This window comes from Eretmochelys imbricata, chromosome 3 (genome assembly GCF_965152235.1).
Source record: "Eretmochelys imbricata isolate rEreImb1 chromosome 3, rEreImb1.hap1, whole genome shotgun sequence".
NCBI lineage: Eukaryota > Metazoa > Chordata > Testudines > Cheloniidae > Eretmochelys > Eretmochelys imbricata.
The window spans coordinates 109,279,922-109,296,871 of record NC_135574.1 but is presented as its reverse complement, the minus strand read 5'-3'; the positions used below and the strand labels follow the sequence as shown (position 1 = coordinate 109,296,871).

The window sequence follows — 16,950 nt, the reverse complement described above, 5'->3', positions numbered from 1 at the left end:
CTGACCATGGCCGGCCGGGAGCTCAATTCTCAAGTGATGCTGCTGAAAGAGCATGCAGACCAGGGACTTGAGAAGTGCAAGCAGCAAACCAGCAGGCTGAACAGCAAGCCGCTGAGTTGAAAGCAGCTAAGGCCACTGTATCCACTCTAATATTACAGGTGGCTCAGACTGAACAGCACCTGAGAGACCTTAGCGCTAAAACTACAGCGGCTGAAAGAAAAGCAGACGTTAAAACACAAGAACTGCTGGAATCTCAGGCAGCAGTTAGTTAATTAAAGAGCCTGCTGACAATCGGGAAAGGTCTGTCTCCCATGCTGGGTGTCAACGCCACATCAAACAACTGTAAGACCAGCTGTACTTAACATAGGCGTTAATAAAGGCAGTTGACACTAACCCCTTGGCTGCCTTAACTATGGATTGGTGTGAGGAACATCCACCAGAAAATTGGTATGGGAAAGAGCAGCTACCCTCTGCACCTCAAAGCTGGGAGGAGGTGGAAGCTGCACAGAAAGGATGCCCATTGGCTCCTGTGGTGATCACAGTTACACAATTTGAAAACACTGGGCAACCCCCCTTGGTAAAACACCAGAGCAGGCTAGAGCCATGGGAAAGCACATGCGCCCTTCTAACCAAGATACAGTGCTTAACGGGTTAGCCAGATTATCTGTTACACCACATTTGACTCAAGATGATGTGATATGTATACTAAGGGAATGTATGTCTAATGATGATTTTGCAGCTCTTCCTTATAATGTATTAATTGATGCAAATAATGAACCATCTACTATCTATTCATGTGTATTTTGACTGTTTTATCCACATGATAATGTAATGGGCAAGGCATATTCAGAAAAGCAGAGTGTAGAGGAAAGGCCAGAAAAATATTTTCTGAGGAAAAAATTGTTATTCTGGTTGGCTAGACTAGGGGTGAACTGAAATGGGGTAATCATTTAAGATACACCAGAGTTAAGAGAACTTTATGTACAGAGTTTAGCTACTAGCATATGGCTAGCTATGGGTCCAGTAGATATATGTAACACTCGGCTGCCTTTACTAGAAGCAAGAGCTTGGGAGATTTTTGAACTCCAGAAACTAGCCCATCAAGGAACATCAGCAAAAAGGAAGGTAGCTATAACAGTAAGGAGACAACAAATGGTAAAAGCAGCAACACAGGACAAAGTTCCTCCACTACTAAACCCCTGGACAACAGAAACTTTATGTTCAGAGGAACTGGAGATGAGATAAGGATTTTTAAAAAGCGTATGCTAAAAAGATTATCTCAGTATGAGCCATGGGACAAACTAAATAAGCAGAGACTGTCAGGAGAGGACATGTTTCTAAAATTGGCTAAATATGAATCTGGGCAAAAGGCTGGAGGGCCAAGTTCCGATGCTCCTGTAGAGTCTGTCTCAACTAGCAGTACTTACTGAGGAGGCCGAGCTTCCCAAGCCCCTGGTATGGTAGCCTCTGTAGTTAACGATGAGTGGGGCAGGCCTACAGTAAAAATTAAAATCATGGGAAGCTTTGGAAAAATAGAACAATCGATGCTGGTGGATACAGGGACCTCCACTAGTTTGTTATGTCTCAAGGGAAATACTACAGCTAAGAACTTGCCAGTAAGAGAACTGAAATCTTTGGTCTCGTATAACGGTAAAGAAAATGTCATTCCTTTTACTTATGATGTTACATGCCATATCGGGTCTCTATCTACACAGGCCTCATTTGGACTGCAAAAATTGGATGGTACAGGCATAATAGGAATAAATCTGTTGCAACGACTGGATATAAGTATTGAATTACCTAATAGGATGTTGATTCAAGCCGAACACGGAGAAGCAGGTATTCTAATCCCTGCAACACACCCTATCTGTGCTGCCAAGGCTCCAGAAGAATTGCAGTTTCCTGTATGGGAGACAGAAATCCAACAAGAAAAGGAGTACTTGTGGCACCTTAGAGACTAACCAATTTATTTGAGCATAAGCTTTCGTGAGCTACAGCTCATTTCATCGGATGCATACTGTGGAAAGTGTAGAAGATCTTTTTATATACACACAAAGCATGAAAAAATACCTCCTCCCACCCCACTCTCCTGCTGCTAATAGCTTATCTAAAGTGATCACTCTCCTTACAATGTGTATGATAATCAAGTTGGGCCATTTCCAGCACAAATCCAGGTTTTCTCACACATCCCCACCCACACACACACACAAAATCAGATGTCAAGAATTATAACATTCATAAACCAGTCAGAGAACACTTCAATCTCTTTGGTCACGCGATTACAGACATGAAAGTTGTGATATTACAACAAAAAATCTTCAAATCCAGACTCCAGTGAGAAACTGTTGAATTGGAATTCATTTGCAAATTTGATACAATTAATTTAGGCTTGAATAGAGACTGGGAGTGGCTAAGTCATTATGCAAGGTAACCTATTTCCCCTTGTTTTTTCCTACCCCACCCCCCTTCCTCAGACGTTCTTGTTAAACCCTGGATTTGTGCTGGAAATGGCCCACCTTGCTTATCATACACATTATAAGGAGAGTGGTCACTTTAGATAAGCTATTACCAGCAGGAGAGTGGGTTTGTGGTGGGGGGTGGGGTGAGAAAACTTGGATTTGTGCTGGAAATGGCCCAACTTGATTATCATACACATTGTAAGGAGAGTGATCAGTTTAGATAAGCTATTAGCAGCAGGAGAGTGGGGTGGGAGGAGGTATTTTTTCATGCTTTGTGTGTATATAAAAAGATCTTCTACACTTTCCACAGTATGCATCCGATGAAGTGAGCTGTAGCTCACGAAAGCTTATGCTCAAATAAATTGGTTAGTCTCTAAGGTGCCACAAGTACTCCTTTTCTTTTTGCGAACACAGACTAACACGGCTGTTACTCTGAAAGAAATCCAACAAGTTATCAACAAATACAAGGAGGTGTTTGCTCCTAACAAACTAAGTTGTGGAAAGGTTCAAGCCTCAATAAAGGTAGAAAGTCCTGATGCAAAGCCTATACATCAATACCGGTATTCTGCAGAGGTGAAGGAGGGGATTCGACCCACAGTAAAGGCATTATTGAATCAAGAAGTGCTGATACCTTGTCAAAGTGTCTGCAACTCTCCTATCTGGCTGGTTAGAAAGGCCGATGGACGCTCCTGGAGGTTAACCGTGGACTATAGGGGATTAAACAAGGTGACACCCAGGTTGGCCCCCGTTGCTGCTAAATTTCCAGAGGTGATGAATTTAATCACTGAAGGTGCGTGCTGGAACAGCATCCTAGACATCTCTAATGCCTTCTTCTCCATACCACTCCATCCCTCCTGCTACTATAAATTTGCTTTCACTTATGAAGAACAGCAAGTCACCTTTACAAGAGTTCCTTAAGGGTATCACAATACTCTGAGTTTATGTCATCGTATCGTAGCAGCATTATGAAAAACCACTTCTTACTATGACAACATTGTCAGTTATGTAGACGATATACTGATAGCTACCAAAACCAAGCAAGACAACATCAAAGCTCTAGATGAAGTACTAGGAATTCTGAAAACAGCAGGGTTCCTAGTAAACCCAACCAAAGCTCAGCTAGTTCAACAGGTAGTCTACTTAGGGATGCAACTGGGCCCTGCCGGGAGGAAACCTGATACCAGTTGAATAGAGCTAATATCTAAACTGCCTGCTCCAACAGATCAGTTAGCACACTCAGGTCCTTCCTAGGCCTGGTTGGTTTTTCCAGGGATTTCATTGAAGGTTATAGTGAGAAGGCAAGGCCACTTTACCAGCTACTTAGGAAAGGCCAACTATGGAAGTGGGGTGAGGGAATTGTACAACAGCTGAAGCAAGCCTTAATGGAGGCACCTGCACTGGCATTGCCTCAGATAAACAAACCCTTCCACATCCAATTAGCAACCACTAACACAGCAATCAGCTCTATCCTACTGCAACAACATGGAACTTCCTTGAAGCCCATAGCAGATGGTTCCAGAGTGTTATCAGGAGTGGAACAGCAATTCACTGAATGTGAGCGAGAGGTATGGGTGCTGGTTCATTGGGAATATATAGTGGGCATGGCTCCTGTAGTTTTAAAGTCCCCGCAGACTCCTGTGAAATATGTGCTGACTGGAAGAGTAAGCCACCCTTGTCTAGCTAACTGGACCTTAGCTTTGATCAACAAAGAAATACAGGTAGAAAAGTTTGCACATCTTAGCCTGGCACCATTCGCACTTTGAGTTCCTGCACCAAAAGAGCCCCTGATAAATCATTGGTGTCCTCTTCCTGAGAATATGAATCCTGAGATCATATCACCTTTCAAGTTAGAATCAGTGTTTGAAAAAGCTAAAACTTGTAACCTAGACCTCTGGGTTGTGGATGGAAGCAGCATGTACATCAATGGAAAGGCAGCCACAGGGTTTGCGGTTTTACATGTTGCATCTGACAAAGCATTCCAAGGAACCATCGCACACAACTCAGCCCAGGCTGCAGAAATAGTGGCAATCGTAGCCTTGGAAAATGCTGAATCTTCCACAGATATTACCATCTGCACAGATTCTGACTGAGCAATGAGGGCATTGCTGGACTGGATGGTTATTTGGAAAACAAGGAAATGAGAACAGCAGACAACCAGCCAGTTGCTTATGCCGGATATCAGCAATATGCATGGCAGTTAGCTGAGTCCAGGAGGGGTGACACTTTTTTGTTTAAGGTTAAGGCTCACTGAAAGAATCAAACAGAAATCACTCTCCTGAATAGCAAGGTGGATCGACTGGCAAAACAAGCTGCAAGCTTGGGACCAGAGTTTAGATGGAACAAGGTAAAAGCAACCATTGATGCCTTAACACAGGGGTGGGCAAACATTTTGGCCTGAGGGCCACATTGGGGTGCAAAACTATATGGAGGGCTGGGTAGGAAAGGCTATGCCTCCCCAAACAGCCTGGCCCCCGCCCCCTATCAGACCCCTCCCACTTCCCGTCCCCTGACTGCCCCCCTCAGAACCCCCTCCCATCCAACCCCCGCCCCGCTCCTTGTCCCCTGACCGCCCCCTCCCGGGACCCTGCCCCTAATCGCCTGCCGGGACACCACCCCCTATCCAAGCCCCCCGTTCTCCGTCCTCTGCACCCTCCCATGAACCTCTGCCCTATCCAACCGCCCCCTGTTCCCCGTCCCCTGACTGCCCCCCTACTCCCTGTCCCCTGCCCCCCAGCCCCGGCCCCCTTACCATGCTGCTCAGAGCAGCATGTCTGGAGCAGCGCCACCTGGCTGGAGCCAGACACGCTGCCGCGCTGCCCTGAATGAGCGTGCAGCCCCACCGCCAAGAACACTGCCCTCACGGTGGCGTGGCTGCGGGGGAGGGGGAACAGCAGGGGAGAGGCCAGGGGCTAGCCTCCCCTCCGGGAGCTCAGAGGCCGGACAGGACGGTCCCGCGGGCCAGACGTGGCCTGCAGGCCGTAGTTTGTCCTCCTCTGCCTTAACATCAACAGACCCCCACTGATCACCAGGACATCATAAGGTTACAATCACAAGACCCAGAAATTAGGAGCTAGTAAAGGATGGCAAATGCAAATCCTATACCATTAAACAGCATTCATCTGGTTTAATTACGGTAACTAAAAACAAGGGTGGAGACCAGGAATCTACAGAGGATAGTATTCCATTGCTTGTAATCCCAACTGTGCTTCGACAAGAACTGATACAACTGGCACATAGACAGGGTTATTTTGGAGTTCAGAAAACGCTATGTAAATTGGCTACTGTGGCCTGGTGGCCAGAGATTGCAAGAGATACGGAGCATTATATCAACAACTGCCTGAGATGTGCTCAAAATAACCCAGACACCAAAATCATCAAAGCACCTCTTCTCCATAAACCAGTGGATGGTCCATGGGTAAGGGTGCAAATTGATTATATTGGACTCCTACCTCAAACAAATAGGGGAAACCAATATTGTTTAGTATGCATTGACCTCTTCTCAAAGTGGATCGAGGCTTATCCAGCATGTAATTGTACAGTTCAAACTACCGTCAAGTTATTGCTGGAAAATGCATTCAGTCAGTTTGGTCTACCAAGAGTCATCGATTCCGATCAGGGTCCTCATTTCACTGGGGAAATAACTAAACAACTCTGTATAGCCCTGGGGGTGCGTGAAAGATACCATGTAGAAGGCCACCCTCAAGCATCTGGCCTTCTAGAAAGATCAGATAGATCTCTGAAGACTGCACTCCGGAAAGTCACTGATTCCTCAGGCAAAAACTGGGATCGATACCTCCCGTTAATTCTCATGGCAATGAGATCCACCATTGGATCCCACGGTTTCACTCCTCATGAGGTGTTATTCGGATGACCTATGGCAAGGCCAGAACAAAGGTAGGTGCCAGAAGGGGTACCCCACGATGAATATCGACCAAGAGCAATAACAGACCAATATATAAAATCCATGCTAAGGGTCATCACTGGTGTGCAAAGGGCAGTAGCTGTGACCCTAAAAGCCAATTGTAGGATGGACCAAAGGCTCAATAATAACCTTAAGTTCATTGAATGGAATGTGGGTAATCAAGTTCTATTCAAGTACTATTCAGAAAAAAAAACATCCACTCAGTCCTAGATGGGTTGGTCCTGTTACCATTATAAACAAAGCAAGTCCTACTACTTACTAGCTGGAATTAAAATCTGGGAAGAAACAAGTCACCAAATGGTTTCACAGCACACAACTCAAAGCGTGGAAGGGAAACATCTGCCTAGACAACACTGTAAAGGAAAGAGAGGAGAAGTAATCATAAACCACCTTAGGTAAAATTAATAGTTTCATGTTTCAGAGTAACAGCCATGTTAGTCTGTATTCGCAAAAAGAAAAGGAGTACTTGTGGCACCTTAGCGATTAACCAATTTATTTGAGCATGAGCTTTCGTGAGCTACAGCTCGTAGCTCACGAAAGCTCATGCTCAGATAAATTGGTTAGTCTCTAAGGTGCCACAAGTACTCCTTTTCTTTTTGTTAATATTTTCATGTTTTCTTTTATAGGGTACTGAAGAAAGCATGAACGCTCCTGAAAAATATCTGATGTCTATAGTTATGGCATGGTTATGCCTAAGGATTTGTCAAGGTCTAATAATTCAAGAAAACAAGCACTGGTTTGGTTAAGTGAATGAGAGTCTACTCTACAAGACCAGGATGAGGATTCAGAAAAGGAGGTATATACACAAGAGGACTTTGAAAATGAGGAACATGATGAGGAGTATGATGAAAATTACGAGAAGGAAAACAAAGGAGCTAGAATCCAAATGTTGCCAAGGGCACCACCTAAAGCCCCAACAAAACCCTTTCCAGAGGAAATTAGGACAGAAACACCGTCTAAGGCACTATTTAAAATACGCACTTTTGGATTTAAATGGGGAAAACGAGATCTGCCAGCAACTCGAATCCCTCTCACTCCTGCATATTGGGTCGTCCCTGAGGATGTAATGACTGGATTATCCAGCATTTACTCCTACATAATGGAAGGGTATTGTTATTTAGTTATAAAGGAGAATAAAGGCAACAACTCACTGGTGTCATTCACCCTACAAGACAATCGAACACACGACCCAATGCTAAATCCAACTGGACAGCTAAAATATATTAAAAAGCTATCTAATGGATGTGCGTGGATGTTGGACGCTTTCCCTTTCATAGGTTGTTCACAGGACATATAGGGATGTTCACTGGGACGTATCCAAGTGTATCAACTTTAAAATCAGGGCACCTTCTATCACAACACCAGGCTTTATAAATATTACTTCTAGTTTACATCACCATAATCTTCAATCCACCTCAATTAAATTATATGCGTATCCTCCTTATACCAACAAACATTTAATCATGAATCTATCCTGTCAAGTATGCAGAAATCAATGTTCTCTCTCTTTGACTAATTATGTTTCATCTAAGTTTTGCAAATTGGATGACTCAGTAAAACGACAACCTCATTTGCACAGGAATTCTCATGGTTAATACTAGTATTTTGCCCGTTTTAACTGAAAACATTTGTTCAAATTGACCATTGCTCCACCACCACCAATTAGTTACGTGGGACCTTTTGTTTTCAAAAAGGATGTATCAAGAATTATGATGATTGAACCTCAGTTCGGCCTAAAGAAGATCATAATACCTATTCAGATCTCTATCATTCCACTACATCTTCCGCGTGCACCCTTTCTGACGCCCTTATTAATGGGATGGAGAGCATGGCTACAAGGAATCTTGCTATCCTCCTTACAACAAAGAAAGAAAAGGGATATGATAGCAAAGGTGCTCAGAGGAGTAGGAGCTGGACTTGGGGCAACTAATACCATCGATGAAAACTTCCTTGCCAAAAGAATAGGTGATCTGAGTCATGACGTGTCAACATTATTGGAGCCACTATCATCGGAGTTGATGGGATTAGGAACCACCAAATTCAATATTGTAAATATCCTCCCTTATTGGTTGGATATTCAGGAACAAGATCACCTACAGGTATTGGGAGCTTTTGGCATCCTGCAACCAAATTTATCTGAGGCACTTACCTGTATGGAAGCTCAGCAATGATTCTTAAGTGTGGCAAAATCAATTGTAAGAGATGCCTTTGGAGTTAAAAAGAATAATTGTAAATAACTCCAATGAATTTGAGAAAAGGCATCATGAATGGTGGAGACTCATTAGTTTTACGTACTATTCCCATAATGAGACTCTATAGCCCTCGTACTCACCTTACGGTCAGCTGTTGAGGAAAATATCCTCTCGTTCCACTAGGAATTTTTGCCAACCAATCCCTAATGGTGCCTTTGTGGAAGAAAATAAATGGGTGCATCTTAAGGGGAAAGAGTATAAACCCATTAATGTACAAGCCTGTACTGAGCAGAAAGGGTTGAGATATACTTGCACTGTAGGCATATGGGAGGAGTCCCATGTGTGTCTAAACTCTTTGTCAGGAACATGTAATTACGAGCTGCACCACCATTCCCTTGGTAACCAGTCAGCCATAGTGCAGGTAGATAGACACTGTGTCTGTGTAAGAAGTCTGTGTCCAATGTTTACTGTAAATAGGTTTCACCATATAATCAACAATTTTATTGCACATATTCGTTTGTGTCAAGTATCTAGTCTAAGGGGATGTGATATAAATGTGACGTTGCATGACCTAGAGTCAGAAGTCATTCAGTCTAAATATCGACTATACGACTACATAGAGCCTATACATATTGGAGCTGACTTAGAGGCTATCAAGAAATTACTACACCATAAACAGCTCACCTATTATATCAACAACTTAAAAACAGAAGGTCTTAAGACTCTTCTCACGGTCCACCATTCGGTGGATAAAATCAAATGAATCCTTAAGAAAGTAAAGGATGAAACCACACCACTACATTGGTGGGAAGGTATTTTTACCACGAATGTGAGTGAAGCTCATGCTGCTTGGATCATCATGCTCCATCCAATTATGGTACTCTTAATCCCACAATTTCTTTTAAACATTTAGTACGACCACATAAATGATTATCTGTGCAAGCTCAGAAAGGTTAAGAAAAGGTCTAAGCAAGTTCCCTTTGACATCTCTATTCTTAATACCTAGGTATAGTTATTTAGTTAGATACTTGCCTGTTGTATTATCTGTGAATCTTTATATGTGCATTGTTATGTTGATACTTACCTTTGTTATAATTCTACATTGTACCAAGGTTGTTTGGGACCTTTGTACTTAGTTAAGTAAAAAGGCCCCAAGGAGGGGATCTGTTGGGTATAAACTGTTATAATTTATTGAGTTACATGTGTGTATCAGACCCGGTAATCAGTTTTAAGGATATTGCAGCAATCCAAGATGGGGTCTGAACTGCCATCTTGTGACTCCATCTCGTGACCCCTCTGTGCACTGTCAGCCTGGCCTGGATGTAACTGGATTGAACTGTTTTTTCCTGCCACTGGGCGATCCCATGGCCACACCTCCTCAGACTGTTTCCCTCCTTTCCCAGGATCATACCATGTTTTCCCACCACAGACTCTATAAAAGAACTGTAATCACAGACTGGTGGTGCAGTCCATCACAGCGACTGTGTGTGCGCGGTTCAGGTCTTCATGGCAGCAGTGCACCACCGAAGAATACCATTCATCCCCGGAGTGAGAAGAAAGAAGAAGACGCATTCCACCTTACCTGTCCTGCTCCTGGGAACGCCAACATCCAGCGGGTTCTCGGTCCGCTTCTTCAGTTCCAACAGTCATCGAGGGACTCTCCAGCGCTCCTCCTCCACAGGTTCCAATTAATCCATGGAGTAGAGGTCCTGGACTTCGCCGCCGCCACTGAAGTGCTGGGAATACAGTGAGACAAATTAGGGTTTCTTAATTGGGTTATATTTTCTTGAATGCCAGGGTGGGTTCGGTTTCAATTTTCAGCCTGAGCTTTATGCTCATAGGAAGGGCTGCTGTGTCACTGGTTTTGTGTTCTTTATATAGTTATTTCTCGTTCACATATATCCCTTCCCTTATCTGTAATTTATCCCTTAATACACTTACCTGTTATTTAACCCTTATTTCTTTGTCAGCTTTTATTTATTGCACACCACACAAGGGAAGAGGGGAGGAAATCTGCACCAGTCCACCGGTGACAGAGACGGCAGAGGACGAATCTGCTCTTTTGGGAAAAAGGGGCTTGTTCCTATTCTGATACCTACACCATTTATACATTCAGCATTATCTTGGCTCCCCTTTGAGATAACATTTTTACACAATGGATAGTTCAATGATGTGACTCATTTTCAAGGAGTATCACTTATACCAAGATCATACTAGGATTTTTTTTTAAAAAGTTACACATGTTGAGCAGTGTGGTCTCAAAGAATGAGGAAATCCCTAATTCCAGTCTTGGCTCTGCAACTTGACTCACTGTGTAGCCTTGGGCAATTTATACTTTTGTTTCAGTTTTTCCATTGGTAAAATGGAAATAATAATGATCACCTGAAGATCTGACAGAGGTTGTTAGGATTAATGAGTTAATGTTCTTTTACTAATGCTTTGAACATATAAAGTGTTGTTATATGGATAATGGAAACATCCATAGTTACATCCCAAATCACTGCTGTTCCATGTCTGTTGAAAAATATCACCCTCAGCTCCTTGACATAGACTGTACTCTTCAAATGTTTCACTGGATGGAACATAAGAATTGCTATGCCAAATCAGATCGGTAAGGAGAGTGATCACTTTAGACAAGCTATTACCAGCAGGAGAGTGGGGTGGGGGGAGAGAAAACCTTTTGTAGTGATAAACACCCATTTTTTTCATGGTCTGTGTGTATAAAAACATCTGCTGTATTTTCCACAGTATGCATCCGATGAAGTGAGCTCTGGCTCACGAAAGCTTATGCTCAAATAAATTGGTTAGTCTCTAAGGTGCCACAAGTACTCCTTTTCTTTTTGTTTCTGACAGTGGCCAATAGAAGGTTTACAAACCCCAATATAGAATACCCTATGCACAGGGAAGTTTCTTCCAAAATCCTATATATTCGTGGTTGCTTTATGCCTAGAAGCATGAAGGTTTCTCTTTCTCTAGACTTCTCTCACAAGCAAGTATTCCATAATTCAATTGTGGTTTTTCTGGCCCCTACCTTTGAAGCAGTTAGAAACAGGATATTGGACAAGACAGATACTAGGCAGGAACATCTTCTCCAACTCATATCTGTAGTTATGTGCTTGGCTCCAATTCTGCAAGCTAATCTATGTGGGCAGGTCCCAATGCCTGTGTAGAGCCCTACTTTAATGGAATTCTGCCCAGGCATAAATAGCCATTTGCATGGATCAGCTTGCAGGGATCATCAGATGCTAAATCAAACTCCATCCCTCGCACCTGTAACTATTTCAAATAGTGAATTACTGTGTTGTGGAGCTATACTTTTTTGTTTGTTTTTGTTTATTTTGGGTCAAGCTAAATTTTAGTTTTAAACATAATAGGTTGCTAGCAATCAACTATTACATAATAGGCCCAATTCTTAGTTACGTCAAACTCCTTTACACCACTCTGAGAGTACACTGCAGTGCAAAGTGAGTGTAAACTACATTTATGCTTATTTGTAAGCCCATTTATACTGCCAGAGCAACATAAAGTCACCTTAGTGTATGTGAGGATCAGACTCAATGTAATCTAGCCAATATTAATAATCACAGATATTAGCACTCCAAGCCCCTGGACACATATTATTAGATTAATTAGTTTCCACATTTTTATTTTTAGCTTTCTGGGTGAATTTAAGTGTTCATGGAACTGAAACATTAACTAACTGCTGAGTTGAGTGATGGAATATGATGTGGAGTAGATGCTATAGAAACGTCCTCACCCCACTGATCTGCCAACAGATCTGTATCTGAACCTACAATACCCACTATTTCAGCACTAGTCTTCTGCCTTTGACAGAGACTGCCAAATGTACCAAACTGCTGTGTTTTTTAAATCTTACCTTCCAGTGTGAAATAAATTCTCCTGAAAAGAACTCAGGAGCCAAATTTTTTAAAACGTGTGTAAATCCAGATTAATTCAATTGAAACCCATGGATTTACAAGGGAATAAATGAGAGCAGTATTTGGCCAAGCGAATGGTGTTCTATGTACTTTGCAGTCCTTCATTAGGAAGGACTAAGCCAGTGGTCCCCAAACTGTGGGACACGCTTCCCCAGGGGGGCACGGAGAAATGTTGGGGAGGTGCGGTGGGGCCTGGGCCAGCCCCCATCGGGGGCAGAGAGGGAGTGCCACCCAGCCCCACTCATCCCCCAGCACTGCTCCAGCCCCTCCCCCAGCCACAGCCCCAGCTCCGTGACTGGCCCAGCCCCCAACCTTGGCCCCCAACCATGGCCAGGCTGTGGCTCCACACCTGGCCTCAGCTGCCAGCCATGGCTCTGCTTCTGGCCGCAGCTCCATTCCCGGCCCCAGACCCACCCCCAGCTGCAGCCCCCTTACTCCTGGCTGCATCCTCACCCCCTGGGAGCTGCGGCCCAGCTCCTGGGCACAGGGGGTGCGGAGCGAGGTGGGGGGGCACAATCCTGAAAAGTTTGAGGACCACTGTACTAAGTGAAACTGTTGAAAAAAAATGGACTGTTAAAAGATCTACAGACATAATGCTCCAATGTTAGAGACTTTTCTCTTGCTTATCTAGGAATGGATGTAGCATTCTTTTTCAATTATGCCTGAAAAGCATTTGAAACAAACTTCTGAATTCCTTGTGAACCACAACTTGCCACCCATGCATGGCTTTTTAGGTTCATTGCACATACATGGGTTCTTAATAGCTGCAGAGTCAGTTAAGATTGTATCAAATGCCAGATTGGATTAATTTTGTGTCTTGTGTTGACACAGAAGAGACGGCATGTGCCAGCATGTTTGACTAACCTAATAGCTGAGTAAATGGAAATTCAAAGTATTTTCCCATAGTGGGCCAGTAATAAACCACTGGATTTTTGCACTGTTCCCATTAGTTTTGGATGCAGAATAAAATCCTTATACGTGTGATAAAGAAAAGCTTTTGTTTGAGTGAACAATTTTATTTTTATTCAAAGGTATTTATCCACCACCTATCACCATAGTACAATACAAGTAAGTTACCATAACTAGCATCACAGTATATCTGCATGCACATAATACGGCTTACATTACAAGCAATAAACTTTCAAAGCATAAGGAGCACAACCCTTTGTGAAACTACAGCTTTAAAGAGTAGAGATGGGAAAACCTTGCCAGTGGTCTCAATACTAGAAATACCAGAGCTAGAAGATAGCAAAAAGCCTGAATAGAGAGGTGCAGCTCAAACAAGTTTCTGAATGCAGCCTGGCTCAGGTTTAGGTGTAATTCTGGCAGTACTGAATTCCAGAGGAAAGTTCCTGTTATCAAGAATGCCCTGCCCCAACCCCCTCAGTTGTCAGCCTTAGGAAAGTGATTGGGCAGATTGCCTGGCAGATCACAAGGGAGAGGTACCATGGGATAGCTGGGTCCTAGACTTTTAAGGGCTTTGAAGATGGTAATCATTCACTTATGGAAATGATCTGACAAATGTAATAGAAAATGTTAGCCTTCTGTAGTTTTTTGGAGCATCCTATATAAATAACTAGAAAATGACATCCTTTCTACTGAATAGATAAACAAACAAAAACAACCCACAAACCCCAAGACAGAAACCCATTGTATGGGTTTTTAATTTCTATAGAACCATATTTATTTATAATCCTTATTCAATTCTATAGGACTTTTCCATAAAGGGCACCTTGCAATTCATTCGGAAGGGGCTTGGCAGCCAGCAAAGACTGCACAGAATATTCTCTTATCATATAGCCACTGTATTCTGAAGGCATTGGTCACTAGCTGAAGCTTTCAAGTGGCTTGGTTAGCCCCAAGAAGAGCACTTCACAGTAGTCTAACTTAGAATAATGTAGCAAATTCTGCATCTGAGAAGAAAAGGCATAGTTAGCCAAAAGGCTGTCTGAAGCTGAAAAAAGCCTTTCTTGGTGACTAATTTGGGAATACATGGGCAGAGAGCAATAAATTTCACAGACCATCCATGACTAATTATTGTTACTGAATAGAAAGCCAGACAGGTAATTTGTAGATAGCACATTAATGGCATGGCAGATTTCCATGTATCACTTTTAATGAAACCATGTTATATTTATGTTTGTATTTGATAGGGTTGTGTTCTAGCAAGGAAACAAATAAAAATCAATGGTACATATTGAGGTGCAGGGATATTTGTCAAACAAGTCATGAACCTGAGCTGAGGAAAATAGGGGCTCGTGTTTTATTTTTTGAAACCTAGCTGTAGACAGTTGTGGCTATTTAAAAGATACTGCAAATAGTTTTTCAGCCACAGTCAAGCACTCAGAGTACAGAAAGTGAAGAATTACTGGCACTGAATAGCTATAAATGTCCTTTAAAAGTTTCACTGAAGTCAGTGGAGTTATGGTGATTTATAGCAGCTAGGGAACTGGCTCACCATTAAAAATGAAAATGAGTGGGGTGGCAAGTGGGAGGACAACTGTATGACTGTATCAACACAAGGACCAGTAATTTCTAGTGAGTGCAATCCCACAGGTGGTGGTTCAAAGTATGATTAGTCAGGAGGGTGGTAAAAATACCTTAGTCGACCTAAGCCTTGGCTACACTACACCGTCCACCAACAGATCTGTATCCATTCGGAATTGCAGGTAAAAAAAAATCATGGTGTAGCCAAGGTCTATGGGCTTGTCTACAGATGGAGTTATTCCTGATTATCTCTATGTGTGGACTCACTTATTCCAGAATAAGAGTATCCACACAGAGTTGATCAGAATTTTATTTTTACCTGCAAGGGATAACGTGTCTAATATATATGTATGATGAAAAAAGGCTATTTTTAGAGACAATGGTTTTCACATAATTAATATAAAGCTACATATTAGAGCTACAACAGAAAATTCAAATGACTTAACTTTTGTTTCTGGGGAGCATTTTTGTACAATCTTTTTACTCTTACTTTTTTCCTTTACTCAAAGGAAGCTCTTGGGGGCAGGAACTGTCAGTGGCTAGCACACTGAGCCTCCCTTCTTGGTCGAGGCCTGTGAGCACTGCAATATTGTAAATAATGCACAGGAAACAAAACCACCACAAGACAAAATGCAATCCAGTCTAAACTAACCGTATGGAGTCATGGAGAGTAATTCAAAACAAATAGAGAATACAATAAAAGTGTTTTGTGACACATTGGTAGGAAAAAAGCTATACAAAGTTTGCGAAATAAACTTTCCTCCTTATAGAATAATGCTTGTAAGGACTGACAAAAAACTAACAATTATTTCTTTGCAGTTATGGAAATAGGTTCCTCTCCAGAAGATGTATGAGTTTATGTAAATAATATTTTAATACAATATCCTATGTTCAAATTTAGCATGTGAACACCATTCCTAGAGTCAGAGTGGATGTGCTATATATTTTTAATTATTTGTCACGTCATCAGATGTATAATCCTTCACCATAAAACATCACCTCCGCCTCCAAACACTTTTATAACAGCATTCAGGAGCAGATAAATGCAGTTCATGGATGTAGAAACCCAAAACATGATTTCTTAGGGTTTGTGTACACTTAAAAACACTACAGCATCACTGCTGCAGCAGCGTTGCTGTAGTGTTTCAGTGTAGACAATACCTACACTGATGGGAGGTGTTCTCCAGTCAGTGTAGATAATCCACCTCCCCAAGAGGCGGTAGCTAGGTCAACATAAGGATTCTTCCATTGACCTAGTGCTCTCTACACGGGGACTTAGGTCAGTTTAACTACACCACTCAGAGTGTGGATTTTTCACACCCCTGAGTGACGTAGTTATGCCAGCCTAACTTTCTAGTGTAGACCAGGCGTTAATCTAAAATGTTAATGGAAAAGTGCTTTAAATGTTACTTTCATGAGTAAACAATGCTCAATCTTCAGCTAGAGATGCGAAGTGTATACTTACTCCTGTTCAAAATAATGCATCAAAATACTTGGACACCCAACAGACACATAGATCACCCCTTCATACACAGATCTTCCTTCTTTACCAAAGAATGAGGTTCAGCTGCCTTGACAGCACTGGCTTCCCCCTCATTCAGACCCTGTGGAGGACATCAGGAACACAGAGACTGGACACAGAAACTGGACAGCGCAAGGGAAATCCCCACTTTCTCCCTTCTAGCTCTGTGGAGCCTATCCTCAGGCTGTATTGTCTTTTCTCCAGAGCCCCTCCATGGGGCTGGAGCCTCTAGACCAGAGGTGTCCAATATGTTTTCCACTAGCCACAATTGGCTAATAGCCTATTGAATTGTGGCTAATGCATGTGGCTTTTTTATAATGTGGCTTAATGTCACTTTTTTTTAATGTGGCTAATAAGAAAAATTCAAAACCACAAGTGTGGCTAGCAGTGTGGCTAGCATCGAATTTCTATTGGACACCGCTGCTCTAGA

General features: G+C 42.5%; 1 long non-coding RNA gene across 2 annotated transcripts in view; it reads right to left on the bottom strand.

The window, feature by feature from the left end:
* LOC144262846 (uncharacterized) overlaps nucleotides 1-16,950 on the bottom strand; it is a 31,471-nt gene that overhangs the window by 4,731 nt on the left and 9,790 nt on the right. Inside the window, exon 2 of one of the 2 annotated variants that reach the window (XR_013345655.1) lies at nucleotides 10,156-10,309. This is a non-coding gene — a long non-coding RNA (uncharacterized LOC144262846). Of the gene's footprint in view, nucleotides 1-1,800; nucleotides 1,903-10,155; nucleotides 10,310-16,950 lie in introns of those variants that run through there. The other variant, XR_013345654.1, reaches the window with a different exon arrangement.